This window comes from Lepus europaeus, chromosome 9, assembly GCF_033115175.1.
Source record: "Lepus europaeus isolate LE1 chromosome 9, mLepTim1.pri, whole genome shotgun sequence".
Lineage (NCBI taxonomy): Eukaryota > Metazoa > Chordata > Mammalia > Lagomorpha > Leporidae > Lepus > Lepus europaeus.
The window spans coordinates 31,914,928-31,927,901 of NC_084835.1; the positions used below are offsets into that span (position 1 = coordinate 31,914,928).

General features: G+C 48.6%; 1 protein-coding gene across 2 annotated transcripts in view; it reads left to right on the top strand.

Annotated features, from left to right (window-relative positions):
• Positions 1-12,974, top strand: part of ABHD6 (abhydrolase domain containing 6, acylglycerol lipase) — a 102,413-nt gene that overhangs the window by 23,721 nt on the left and 65,718 nt on the right. Inside the window, exon 3 of one of the 2 annotated variants that reach the window (XM_062201164.1) lies at positions 10,498-10,618. The exons of the other annotated variant lie outside the window; for it this stretch is intronic. The gene's annotated coding sequence lies outside the window, so the exon portion shown is untranslated. The remainder of the gene's footprint in view (positions 1-10,497; positions 10,619-12,974) is intronic. 2 annotated transcript variants of the gene reach the window in all.

A 12,974-nucleotide genomic window follows, 5' to 3' on the forward strand; every position in this document is an offset into this window, starting at 1 on the left:
TCTAAATCTCTGGGACTTGGCAACCAGCTGTCCCAGGCCACACCCGGACACCGACTCTCTGACGCCCTGATGGGCGTAATTGAGGGCAAGTTTAGTTTGAATTACATGATTTCTTAGGCAGTTTGGTTGTACCGATTTAACACATGAAACCCCAGCAGTGTGTTGCTCTGGAGACAGTGACAGTTGGTGTCCTGGGATGGTCCGGTGAAGTGTCCTTGGACTTCAAGGACAGATTGCCAGTTCAAGCCCCTGTAGAGATCCACAATTCAAGCGGATTTTTTTTTTTTTTTTTTTGACAGAGTGGACAGTGAGAGAGAGAGACAGAGAGAAAGGTCTTCCTTTGCCATTGGTTCACCCTCCAATGGCCGCCGCGGCTGGCGCACCACGCTGATCCGATGGCAGGAGCCAGGTGCTTCTCCTGGTCTCCCATGCGGGTGCAGGGCCCAAGCACTTGGGCCATCCTCCACTGCACTCCTGGGCCATAGCAGAGAGCTGGACTGGAAGAGGGGCAACTGGGACAGAATCCGGCGCCCCGACCGGGACTAGAACCCGGTGTGCTGGTGCCGCAAGGTTGAGGATTAGCCTACTGAGCCACGGCGCCGGCCAAGCGGATATTATTTTAATGCTGTAGCAGTTGTGTGACCCCCTGGGGAAAGAAAGCCTAAGGAAAATGACTTAGAGATTTGGGCAGAAAGATCTGAAAAGCAAAAGAAATGCAAAATCTGATCAAGTTAGACATGCAGACTTTGGCAAAAATAAATGTGTGAGGAGAGGGTAGAGAATAACTTGAGGTCAGCATTGAGACCTCGGGGCCACTGCTGCCTGAGGCAGTGGGTCTGTGGCCATCCCCACAGGGAGAAGAACACGTGCATCAGCACACATCAGTCCACAGGCTATCGGAGCTGGCCATGGGTTCTAAGATAATCCAGGAAGAAGTGTTGGAAGGAAATTGTCGTTTCCTGAGCTGCTGGTGCAGTGAATCTCCCTGCTGTCTGCTACCTCAGACCTCAGACCTCAGGCCAGGTGGGCTCTCTGGGAAGAAGCTGCTCTGGTTAGCAGGTGGTTAACTGTGCTCTCTGGTGGGTGGGCATCTTCCAAGTAGAGGAAGAGTTAGAGTAAATGCAGAAATGCTTAAGGCATCCAGAGCCATGGGTCACGTGATTTGTATTTCAAGACAAAATGCGGGTAGCAGCCCTTCACATATGTGGAATTCTGTGAGTTCGTGCCATCTGAGAGAGATTCAGAACATAAGTTGACAATCTTCTTACTCCAACGTCAAGTTTACAACTGGGGGGTTTGTCTTAGGTGCCTTACTTTAAGTTGGCATACAGTTTTGGAACTTTTATAAAGACTTTGTGTTGGCAGTGTTGTATAAGCTTAATTTACTAGACTTGGAATTATTTAATGTAAAAAAAGGTGACTTTTTTGTTCAGATATTTTTTAAAGATTTATTTATTTATTTATTTATTTGAAAGTCAGTTACACAGAGGAGTGGGGCGGGGGGAGGAGGGAGGTGTCTTCTATCCACTGGTTCATTCCCCAGATGGCCATGATGGCCGGAGCTGCGCCGATCCGAAGCCAGGAGTCAGGAGCTTCTTCCTGGTCTCCCACACAGGTGCAGGGGCCCAAGGACTTGAGTCATCTTCTATTGCATTCCCAGCCCACAGCAGAGAGCTGGATTGAAAGTGGAGCAGCTGGGACTTGAACCAGTGGACATATGGGATGCTGGCACTGCAGGCGGCGGCTTTACCCACTACGCCACAGCCCCGGCCCCCAGTTCAGATAATTTAAAGAACTTTAATAGGCTATATGAAATTTATAAAAGCAGTTTAAAATGTTTATAAATGAGTCCCAGATACCTTTAGATTATTTTAGTTGTCTAGATTTAGAGTTGCCAGATGTAGCAAATCAAAATACAGAGCTGTAGATAGGTCTGAATTTTAAATAATTCAAATGTAATTAGACAATCTGTATTTTACCTGGAAATCTTGGGTGAAGTTGGTTTAGGAAGAAGAACTTTAGGAAGATGAACTTAAGAGTGTGACATTTTCTAAGGTAACACTCACCCCACCAGAGTCCTGTGAACCTTTTTAGTTCCTGATACCAAAAAGTAAGATATCCTGGGGCTAGGGTTGTGTGGGTGTAGCTGGTTAAGCCTTGATCTGTGATGCCGGCATCCCATAACCAAGCACCAGTTCTAGTTCTGCTTACTCTGCTTCTGATCCATCTTCCTGCTAATGTGGCTGGGAAGGCAGCAGAAGATGGCCCAACTACTTGGGCTCCTGCCACCCATGTGGGAGACCAGATTGAGTTCCTGGCTGCTGGCTTTGACCTAGTCCAGACCCAGCCACTGGGGCCATTTGGGTACAGAACCAACAGATGGAAAAGTTCTCACTCTCGCTCCCCTCTATCACTCTGCCTTTCAAATAAGTAAAATGAATCTTTTAAAAAAATAAACTAACATAGGATAAAGAAAGTTAGCTGATATTTATTTGAATTTTGATAGTTTCACTATCGATTTGAAAAATAAGGCAGACCTTTCAGTGGTGGTTTCTTTCTATATAGGAACTGACCTTGAAGACTTAGAAAAATATCTATGAAGACATAGACTCTGTTCTATAATTAACTTATTCATGATATGAAATTGGGCTTAAAACAAAAAATAAGTGCCTGAGTTCCTGTAGGAAAATCCCGAGTCAAATTTAACTGACTCCAACTCAGTGCTTTCCGTTTCATTCAAGACTCCCCAGGGTACTGGCGATGGTTCCTTCACTTCAGAAATGAAAAAAACCCAGGTTTGTGACCCAGGGTGCTGAGCAGATGTGAGGCAGAGCTGGGATTCAAACCCTGTGCCTCCTTCTCACATGGAGAACTAGGCTGCCCAGACCTCGCAGGGAAATACCACTGGGCGGGACTGTAGACATTTGTATACTGTTGGATTTTTTTTTACAAAATCATCCTTAGTAATTTTTTAAAGAAAGATTTGTTTATTTATTTGAATGGCAGAGTTACACAGAGAGAGGAGAGGCAGAGACAGACAGACAGACAGGTTTTCCATCTGCTGGTTCACTCCCCAGTTGGCTGCAGCGGCCGGAGCTGAGCCAATCCAAAGCCAGGAGCCAGGAGCTTCTTCCAGGTCTCACACACAGCTGCAGGGATCCAAGGACTTGGGCCATCTTCTTCATTCCCAGGCCATAGCAGGGAGCTGGATTGGAAGTGGAACAGCCGGGACTTGAACTGGTGGCCGTATGGGATGCCGGCACTGCAGGTGGTGACTTTACCTGCTATGCCACAGCACCGGCACACCTTCCTAGTAATTAAAACAGTAACAGAAAACCCTAAAACATCATGAAAGCAGCTAACCAGCGCCCAAGCCAGCAGGTGTTTGCTTTTTCTCAGCAGCTGGGTCCCAGCAAGCTTCCCCCACCCTTGGGAATCACTGATAAGGGGGAGGGTTCTGGTGCATAAGGCCCTCCTGGAGGGCCCAGATAGGCAGAAACCCTCCTTCTCCTCCTTCAGTTGAGCCATCGCTGGGAGTTTTGAGACAGCCCCTCTGAGGAGCCCAGAGACCAGTAGTCAGAGTGGACACTGGCGGGACCTGCTGTCCACTCCGAGGTGTCCTTTCTTCGGTCATTCAGTGGCTGTGGGTGACAATCCCTGTGCCACGAACTTCCCAACACTGATCTGCCTGCAAAAAAAGGTAATTATCAGTTCTTGATATTTATTATGCTTATTAGTATATTAATTGGTCTGAAAAACCCTGTGTTCTTAAAGCTACTGGACTGTGCTGAAATAGGGTATCCTGAATTTATTATCCCAGGAAACCTTTTCTTCAACAGATTCCTTTGTCTTGAGCTAAAGCCACCTTGGGAAATCCTGTCCCTGACTGTGTGGGGATAATCAGATCCCCTCAAAGCCTCAAGCTCTTGTCCCTGTGGATCTGTCCCAGACATGTCACACGAGTGGGCAGAGAAGAGAATCAGGCATTCGCACAGCAGCAGCAGCCACACAGTCTCTCACATGGGCCCAGGTGGGGCATGTGATGTCTCAGAATTTGGGGACTGCCTTGGGACAAGGGAGTCTTTGGCATCTGAAGAAGGCAAAATGGAGGTTGTAGGAGGAGCAAAAGCAGCACAGCCTGAGTCACCCAAAAGGTGCCAGGAGAAACAAGAAACGTGCAGGAAAGTCCCCACTACAGGCCGGGGATGGGCAGCGTGGCCCAAGCAGGTGTTTCCAGCTGCCAGAGCTGCTCTGTGTGTAAGGATGAGGAGGCTCCAGCGATCACCGCGTGACTTACACACACGGCTTCGGCGTCACATTCCACAAGCAACTCTGGGTGAGGACGGTGCGTCATCACCGGGTGTGTGATTGTGACAGCTCTGGCCCTTGTAGGCTTCGGGTTTCAGCTTCACACTGCATCTTTCACCCAGGACTTGTGCCCGAGTCCCAGGACGGTCCCTTCCTGGACAGTGTCACTGCTCTAAAACCCTCCAAAGGTTCTTGATTTGGCACAAAGACCAGTCTCCTTGTTGGGCCGTAGCTGTTTCTCTCCTGTCCCACCGCTCCGCCCTCACCCTGTCCTGCTTTCAGCTACCCCCCAGGGCCTTTGCACAGCGGCTCCCTCCTGCAGTGCCCCTCCTTCCTCCCACCTCTGGGTCTCAGTTTCAAAGTCACTCCTGCAGAGAAGCCTTGCTGGTTCCCTTCAACCCATCACCAGCGTCCCTCTAATTCTCTTTCATGACACTGTGGTCCTCTGCTTTGTGGCACATATTGTTATAGTATGGTTTTATCTATGGGCTTATGTGTGTCCTTGTCTCATGTCTGTCTCTCCACTAGACAGCTCTCGGGGCAGGCACTCCTATGGGTGCCTGCCCTGCCCAGGACATGCATGTAGCAGGTGTTCAATAACTCTGAGTTGAATGAGTGGGATGAAGCTCGAACTGACTGCAAAGCACAGCACAGAGCAGGCCTTTCACCTTGGCACTAAGGATGTTTTAGGACCAGATCATTCTTCATTGGGATGGGGCTGCTCTGGGCATTACAGAATGTTCAGCAGCCTCCTGTGCCCACTGGATGCCAACACTCCTGAGTTGTGATTAATCCAAAGTGTCTCCAGACATTGCCAACATCCTGGGGGCTCGGTATCACCGTGGTGCTGGTGTACGGGTTAAAGCAAATGCACTTCCACATACTAGCTGTCTAACCTCTACAAAAAACTAAACCTCTCTGTGCCCACTTCCTCAACTTTAAAATGGGGATAGTAAAAATAGTTTTAAAGATTTATTTATTTATTTGAAAGAGAGAAGGAGAAACAGAGAAAAGAGAGATCTTCCATCTACTAGTTCACTCCACAGATGACCTCAATGGCCAAGTCTGGGCCAGGCTGAAGCCGGGAGCTTCAACTTTATTTCACATGTGGGTGGCAAGGGTGCAAATACTTGGATCATCTTGCACTGTTTTCCCAAGCCATTAGTAGGAAGCTGGTTTGGATGTGGTGCAGCTGGGACACGAACTGGCCCCCATAAGGGCTACCAGCATCGCTGGCATAGGCTGTACTTGCTGTACCACAATGCCGGCCCCAATAATAATAGCTCTAGAGTTTATAACTAAGGTGCAGATTCAGCACAGTGCCTTAGGTGTACTCATTGTGGTCATATTGTCTTCATAATAAACTATGTGAAGAAGGAACTACTTTCCCCATTTTACAGATGAAGAATTGAGACTTGGGGATTAAAAAGTGGGACCCAGGTGGGTTATTCAGGACCAATTCCCTTTGCCAGCCAACAAAAGGGCCTGTGTATCTCCAGATGTCATGTGACCAGTGGTACATTTTGAGCTGTTGGTGTTGCAGTTAATGAGTTGGATCTGCCAGGATGGGACTAGGGAGATCCTCTGGTAATGTTTTAATGCACTATCTTGAAAAATCAAAATTAATGGAGAAAAAAAATCCATAATGAACAAAATATCAACATCCTAAATAAAGACTTGAGCCAGCCCTGCACTTGCACTCACCTTACTCTAATTTACCTTACTCTAATCTGAATCATAGGACTAGTGTATCTGAAACCACTCAGGGTGTCCAAAGCCTTGTGGGTGCCTGTTCGGCAGCTCCCTCTTCTGTCTAGTAATGAGCACTGCTTCTCTTCTGGGGAGCCAGGTTCACCTTTGCCCTGAACGCAACATCTGAGGCTGACACAGTCTTTGGGGGAGCACAGTGCTTTCTCCTCTGGGCCCTTCATGAGACATCTGGGTTGAAAGGTTACAGACGAGTCAGACGAGGTCCCTTCCCAGTGGCCATGCACCGCGCTCCAGCCATTCCCTTGATCTCATCATCCCCAGTGCAAACACGCATGAGGACCTGTCGCTGCACCTGCCGCAGATTCTAAAGCAGCCGGTGGATATCAAGTTGGCATTTACAGGCTGATTACAAGAGGGCATGGTGAGGTAACAGGACCAAGAGGCAGAGGGCTTCTCACTGCTGCTGGCTACTTGCCTTACCCATGCCCTTTCTTAATTTTCTCTTATGGGGGTTAGTATTTTTTTGTTTTTACATTTCACTTAATTTATGTCTTATTTTGAAATAATCTCAAGTGTACATGAAGTTGCAAAAATAGCACAAGGAACTCTCATATACCCTCCACTCAGATTCCTCAAGAAGCACCCTGGCACGTGTGCTTTTTCTTTAGTTTGTCGTGTATTACATAATATTTTTCAAGAGTAAGCTGGAGGTATTGTGACTCTTTACCCTTAAATACTTCAGGGGTGTATTTCTCAAGAACAAGTATGCTTTCTTACATAAGCACAGGATACCTGTCAGAGCCAGAAGGTGTAGCAATGATACAGTATTGCTACTTAATCTGCAAGCTTTATTCAGATTTTACCAGCTGTTACCATATTGGTTCCTTCTGGTCCAGGATCCAGTCCGAGAGTAGTGCTGATTTAACAGTACTGTCGCTTGGTCTCCTTGAATCTGAATCGTGTCTCAGCCATCTTTTCATCTTCCATGACTTGCACATTTTGAAAGTGCACAGGACAGTCACTGAATGGAATCTCCCTCAGTTTGAGTTTGTTTCGGGTTTAGAATCAGAAAACGCATTTTGGCAAGAACACTACTTATGTGCCCATACAAATTCTTTTTATTTAATATTTATTTTACACACACACACACACACACGAGGGAGGGAGAGAGGGAGGGAGGGAGGGTGAAAGAGCACACGAGTGAGTACTATCATCTGCTGATTGATTCCCCAAACATCCACAACAGCAAAGGTTGAGCTCAGACCAAAGCCAAGAGTCACGAACTCAGTCCTCTCCCATGTGAGTAGCAGGGACCCAAGTTCTTGAGCCATCACCACTGCCTCCCAAGGGTCTACATTAGTAGAAAGTCAGGAGCTGGAGCTGGGTATTGAACCCAGGCACACTGATAGGGAACACAGGCATCTTAACTGCTAGACCAAATGCCTGCCCCCACAGAAATTCTTAAATAGCCTCTTCTGGCGTTCCCAGCGTGCTGGTGATTCTGAGACACAGGAAACCGATTGTGATTTAAAAGCTCTCCGTAACAGAGGCGAACATTTATTGAGTGTTTGCTCTTTGACACTGCCCTCTGCATTTGTTGATTGGGTGGTGTTTCCCCCTTGGAACAGTGCTGTGTGGAAGCCACTGTGGGATCACAACAATTAGGAAACAGTCATGGGGGCTGTGGGTGCTGAGCTGCATCAGGACCGGTTCCACACCTCTCCTTTAATAGACTAGGTCCTTGGGGCCTCACAACGACCCAGGTATTCTTCTCCCCATTTCACAGGTGTGGAAACCAAGCCTCAGCGAGGGTGAGTCACCTGCCGCAGGTCTCAGAGCTTGTAAGACACACAGCCAGGACTGTTTGACACCACAGTGTGAGCACATGGTCAGGTGCCTCCACTGTTTATCCAGGGTTCCAGATCAGAACCTTGAGAACAATCCATGTCCCCACCCCTAAGGTCCCCAGCAAATGGGGATCTTTCTCCCCATATTCTGAGAACCCCCTGCTTTGCCTCACATTTGTCAGCCGAAGTAACAATCAGAGAGATTCTCCCAAGAGCAGTGACATTGACTTGGGACAGCAGAGCCCTGCAGTGCGAATGCTGATGCCACAATCAACCGTGAGCACGTTCAGAGAGCTTGAGCCAACGGGAGTTTTTTTAATATTTATTTATTTATTTTATTTTTTGACAGGCAGAGTGGACAGAGAGACAGAGAGAAAGATCTTCCTTTGCCATTGGTTCACCCTCCAATGGCCGCCGCGGCTGGTGTGCTGCGGCCAGCACACCGCGCTAATCCGATGGCAGGAGCCAGGTGCTTCTCCTGGTCTCCCATGGGGTGCAGGGCCCAAGCACTTGGGCCATCCTCCACTGCACTCCCTGGCCACAGCAGAGAGCTGGCCTGGAAGAGGGGCAACCGGGACTAGAACCCGGTGTGCCGGCGCCGCAAGGCGGAGGATTAGCCAATTGAGCTGCGGCACCGGCCCAACGGGAGGTTTTTAAAGGCTGAAATGAGCAGGATTTCATGAGCTGTTTTGAAACAATGAGACTTGGCCACAAGGACTAACGAGAAGGGTGATGCCAGGCCAAAGCTGGCAAGTCGCTGGGCAGATGACCTTGCACAAGTATTTTCTGCGTAAGCCTGTGGTGGCCTCCTTGCAAGACTGTGGTTCTGGTAGCATCTTTTGTGGTAGTTGTGGTCAGGCAGTTGAGTGTGAGAACTCTTCTTCATAACTCCCATCGTTTTATTTTATTTTTGGTTAGGGTTGATACAAGTGACTCCATTTTGATTTTGACAACCTTCACATACATAAGGAGTATGAGAGTGTGTGGGCCAGGCTGGCTGTGGGCACGGGCCCCAGTAGATCCTGTGGTGCACCGCTCCTGGGTCAGCAGTACAGTAGCCATTGATTTCTGGATCCATCGGCAGCCACACCCGTTGCAAAGGCAGGGAGAAGGGAGCTGGTTTGAGCAGACAGTGTTGCTCCTTAAGAAAAGAATGACTCACAAATGATTCTCCAGGCAGGAATCCCACTCCCAGGCTGGGATTTCCCCTCCATGGGCAGAGCCTGCTCAAATGTTGTCCAGAACCAGATGTAGACACAGGCCAGTGTTTGTAACAGATGTTCTTAAGGAATCAGCCCTGCAGATTTGAAATAAGCAGGGCCTGGCCTGGAATTTGGGATCATGTTGTGTCATGTGTTTTAGAGGTTTGTTATTCATTCATCTAACCATTTGGGCTTCATAGCATGGGGAGTGCCTTGGTTTGAGTAAGATTTGCCCCTCTGAAACTCATGATGAAATCTGGTTCCCAGTGTCACGGGGTTAAGAGGCGATTAGTTTGTTGGAATAATTGAATGAAAGCCTTTCCGCCAGGAGTGGATTCCTTCTGGCCGGGGTGGGATGTTGTCAGTTAAGGCTGTGCCCTGCGTTTTGCTCTGCTTGCATGTCCACACTTAGCCTTTTTATTTTTATGCCCAGAGTTCAAGCAGCATGCAGCCCTCACCAGATGCAGCCACCCAACCTTGGATTTGTGGCCTCTGCAATCAGGAGCCAAAATAAATCTCTTTACGAAGTCCCCACTCCTAGGGAACCTTTTTCAAACCGTAGCACTCCCCACAACAGATCTCCTAAAACCCATGATAGCAACAAAAAAACAACTGAGGAGATAAAGATGTTTGGTAAGACAGAGCTGCCCTGGCGGACTCAGAAGTAGTTCATTGGACTTACCTTCTGTTTCACTGAATTTTTTGTGCCTCTGAGCTACCATTTTATATCCAGTGTGCACCAAACTGTCATGATTTTCAACTCTTCGTGTAAAGCTTAGACTCAAGCCACCTTGAGCTCCGCTGGCCACCATGCTGTCCCAGCTGTTACGACTTCTCCAACTGCAGTGCTGGAGAGGTGGACACACATCCTCATTTGCCCAGGCCTGAAGGGATCTTGGGGTGCTAGGCTTTTGGTGCTGAATCAGAATGCATGGCAAGCACACTGGGATGATTTGGTCACCCTCGTATTGGGGATGGGGGCAGCAGGAGAGAAATGAGTAAGGTGGGAGAAGAGTAATGAAAGCGAACATGGGGCCCTGCACCCCATGGGAGACCAGGAGAAGCACCTGGCTCCTGGCTTCAGATCAGCGAGATGCGCTGGTGGCAGCGGCCATTGGAGGGTGAACCAACGGAAAAAGGAAGACCTTTCTCTCTGTCTCTCTCTCTTACTGTCCACTCTGCCTGTCGAAAAGTAAAAAAAAAAAAAAAAAGCGAACATGGATTTTGTTCAGTCAGTGAATGACCCTGAGAGCCATCAGTGGGGTGGGTTACAGAGTTGTAAACTGGGACAGGGTCGAGGTAAACAACTGTTGGAAGTGTCCGTTTAGTAAATGGCAGAGTCAGGCCTGCAGATCCTGCGTTCCCTATTCCCACCCACCTGTGAAAGTGTGATACAAAGGCCTAAAAATTTATCTGAAATTAATTCTCAGAGACCAGACTCCTCTGCAAGGAGAGATCAGTGGAAGCTGTGTTTCCATGGAGACCCACATTGAACCAGGTGGTGTTCAACTGTAGCTGCAATGGTGAGAAGCTCTTGTCTACTAAAATAAGGTACATCTCTCCTTTTTTACTTTAATTTATTAAAAAAGGAGACAGAGAAAGTGTCTGTATACTAGTTCACTCTTCAATGCCCACTGTAGTGAGGGCTGGGTGAAGCCGAAACCTGGAACTCCATCCTGGTCTTCCAGGTGGGTGGCAGCAACCCAAGTACTTGAGCCATTACTTGCTGCCCCCGCTGTGTGCTTTAGCAGGAAGCTGAAACTGGGAGCAGAGCTGGGACTCAGGCCCTGGCACTCCAGTATGGGAGGAGGGTGTTCCAAGTGATACCCCAATCACTGTGCCAGATGTCTGCCCCATTGAGATGCACACACTTAAGGACGAGACCTAAGCAAGAATTTCCTGAGCTTCCCCAATGTCCATTTCCATGTCTGTGGAGGCTTCACTGCAGCCTGAAAAATGTGAGTCTTGGGGCCGGCGCCATGGCTCACTTGGCTAATCCTCCGCCTGAGGCGCCGGCATCCCATGTGGGCACCAGGTTCGAGTCCTGGCTGCTCCTCTTCCAGTCCAGCTCTCTGCTGTGGCCCAGGAGGGCAGTGGAGGATGGCCCAGGTGCTTGGGCCCTGCACCCACATGGGAGACCAGGAGGAAGCACCTGGCTCCTAGCTTCAGATTGGCGCAGTGCCAGCCATGGTGGCCATTTCTGGGGGGTAAACCAAAAGAAGGAAGACCTTTCTCTCTGTCTCTCTCACTGAATATAACTCTGCCTGTCAAATAAATTTTAAAAAAATCTTTAAAAAAAAATGTGAGTCTTGTACAGAATCTTGAGAGGTGCTACAGATGAAGAGCATGGGTTTAGATGACAGTCCCCACCTCCACCAACTGCTGGTTCTGTGACCTTGGGCAAGTGACCCAGTCTCAAAGCCTGGTTTCCTTGGCGTGGAATGGTAGAAGTTGGCACACACGTAGTCAGTGGTTGTTGTGATGATGCATGAGAAACTGGGTGCTGGTTCTGGGTGGGCCATAGGTTGCTGCTTGACCTCCAGCTGACCTATGACTTTAAATGAGAAGAATCCACTTGACAACTAACACAAAGGAGCAGACAGCAAGTTACCCCATCCTACACGATTGCCTTCCTTTCTAGCTTGGTCTGCCCCAGCTTCCTCTGACCCCTTGTCCATCCCACCCTGTTTTTGGCCTGTTCCCAGTCACTTCTTTGCCATTAGGAAGAGATGACCAGATGCAGTTCTTTTTGCCTAGCTGAAACTCTTTCAGCCCCAGGAATCCCAACTTAGGTACCAGGATCACCATCTACCAGGTAACTAGACTGTGGTTCATCCATGTAGATGTGTAACCCAGCTCCCCACGTGACCTCAGAAGCTCAGAAAAGAGAGGGCATGTGAGCCAGGAGAATGCATTATCCTTGCATAAACTGGGTAGACCAGAAAGCACAATGATTCTTTTAAAGAATTATTTTTATTTATTTGAAAGAGTTACACAGAGAGAGGAGAGGCAGAGAGAGAGAAGTGTTCCATCTGCTGGCTCACTCCCCAGTTGGCCACAACGGCCGAAGCTACAGCGATCCGGAACCAGGAGCTTATTCCAGGTCTCCCACGGGGGAAGCACAATGATTTAAACAGCATCATATGACCTGCATTCTTGAAAATTCCACTGAAATGTTTGTGGAATGGGGCCCGGGTTGTGGTGTAGTGGGTAAAGCTGCTGCCTGCGATGTTGGCATCCCGTGGGGGCGGTGGTTTGTGACCTGGTTGCTCCACTTCTGATCCAGCTCTCTGCTGTGGCCTGGGAAAGCAGTAGAAGATGTCCCAAGTACTCAGGTCATTTTCCGCTGCTTTCCTAGGTACGTTATCAGCCCACTGGATCGAAAGCATAGCAGCTGGGACTTGAATGAGCAGCTGGATATGGGATGCCAGCACTGCAGGTGGAGCTTTATTCCACTGTGCCACAATATCAGCCCCAAAATGCATATTTCTTAGCCAGAATAGCTCTGCCCTGCATGCCACACACACGCCCACACCTGTGTAAACTTTACCTGTTGATTTCCCACTTGAAAAATCTCTTCCATAACTGATTTAAAGAAAACAGAGAGTGAGGGAGGGAGGGAAAGAAAGACCTTCCATCTGCTGGTTTACTCCCCAAATGGTCGCAATAGCCAGGCTGAAGCCAAAAGCCTAGAACTCCATCCCGGTCTCCTGTATGGGTGGCAGGGGCCCAATTATTTGGGCCATCTCCCCACTGTTCTCCCAGACACATTAGCAGAGAGCTGGATTGGAAATGAAGCAGCTGAGACCCGACCCTGTGCTCTGATACGGGATGCCAGCATTGCAAGCAGCAGCTTAACCTACTGTACCACAGCACTAGCCCCATACCTGTCACTTAATTAAACAGT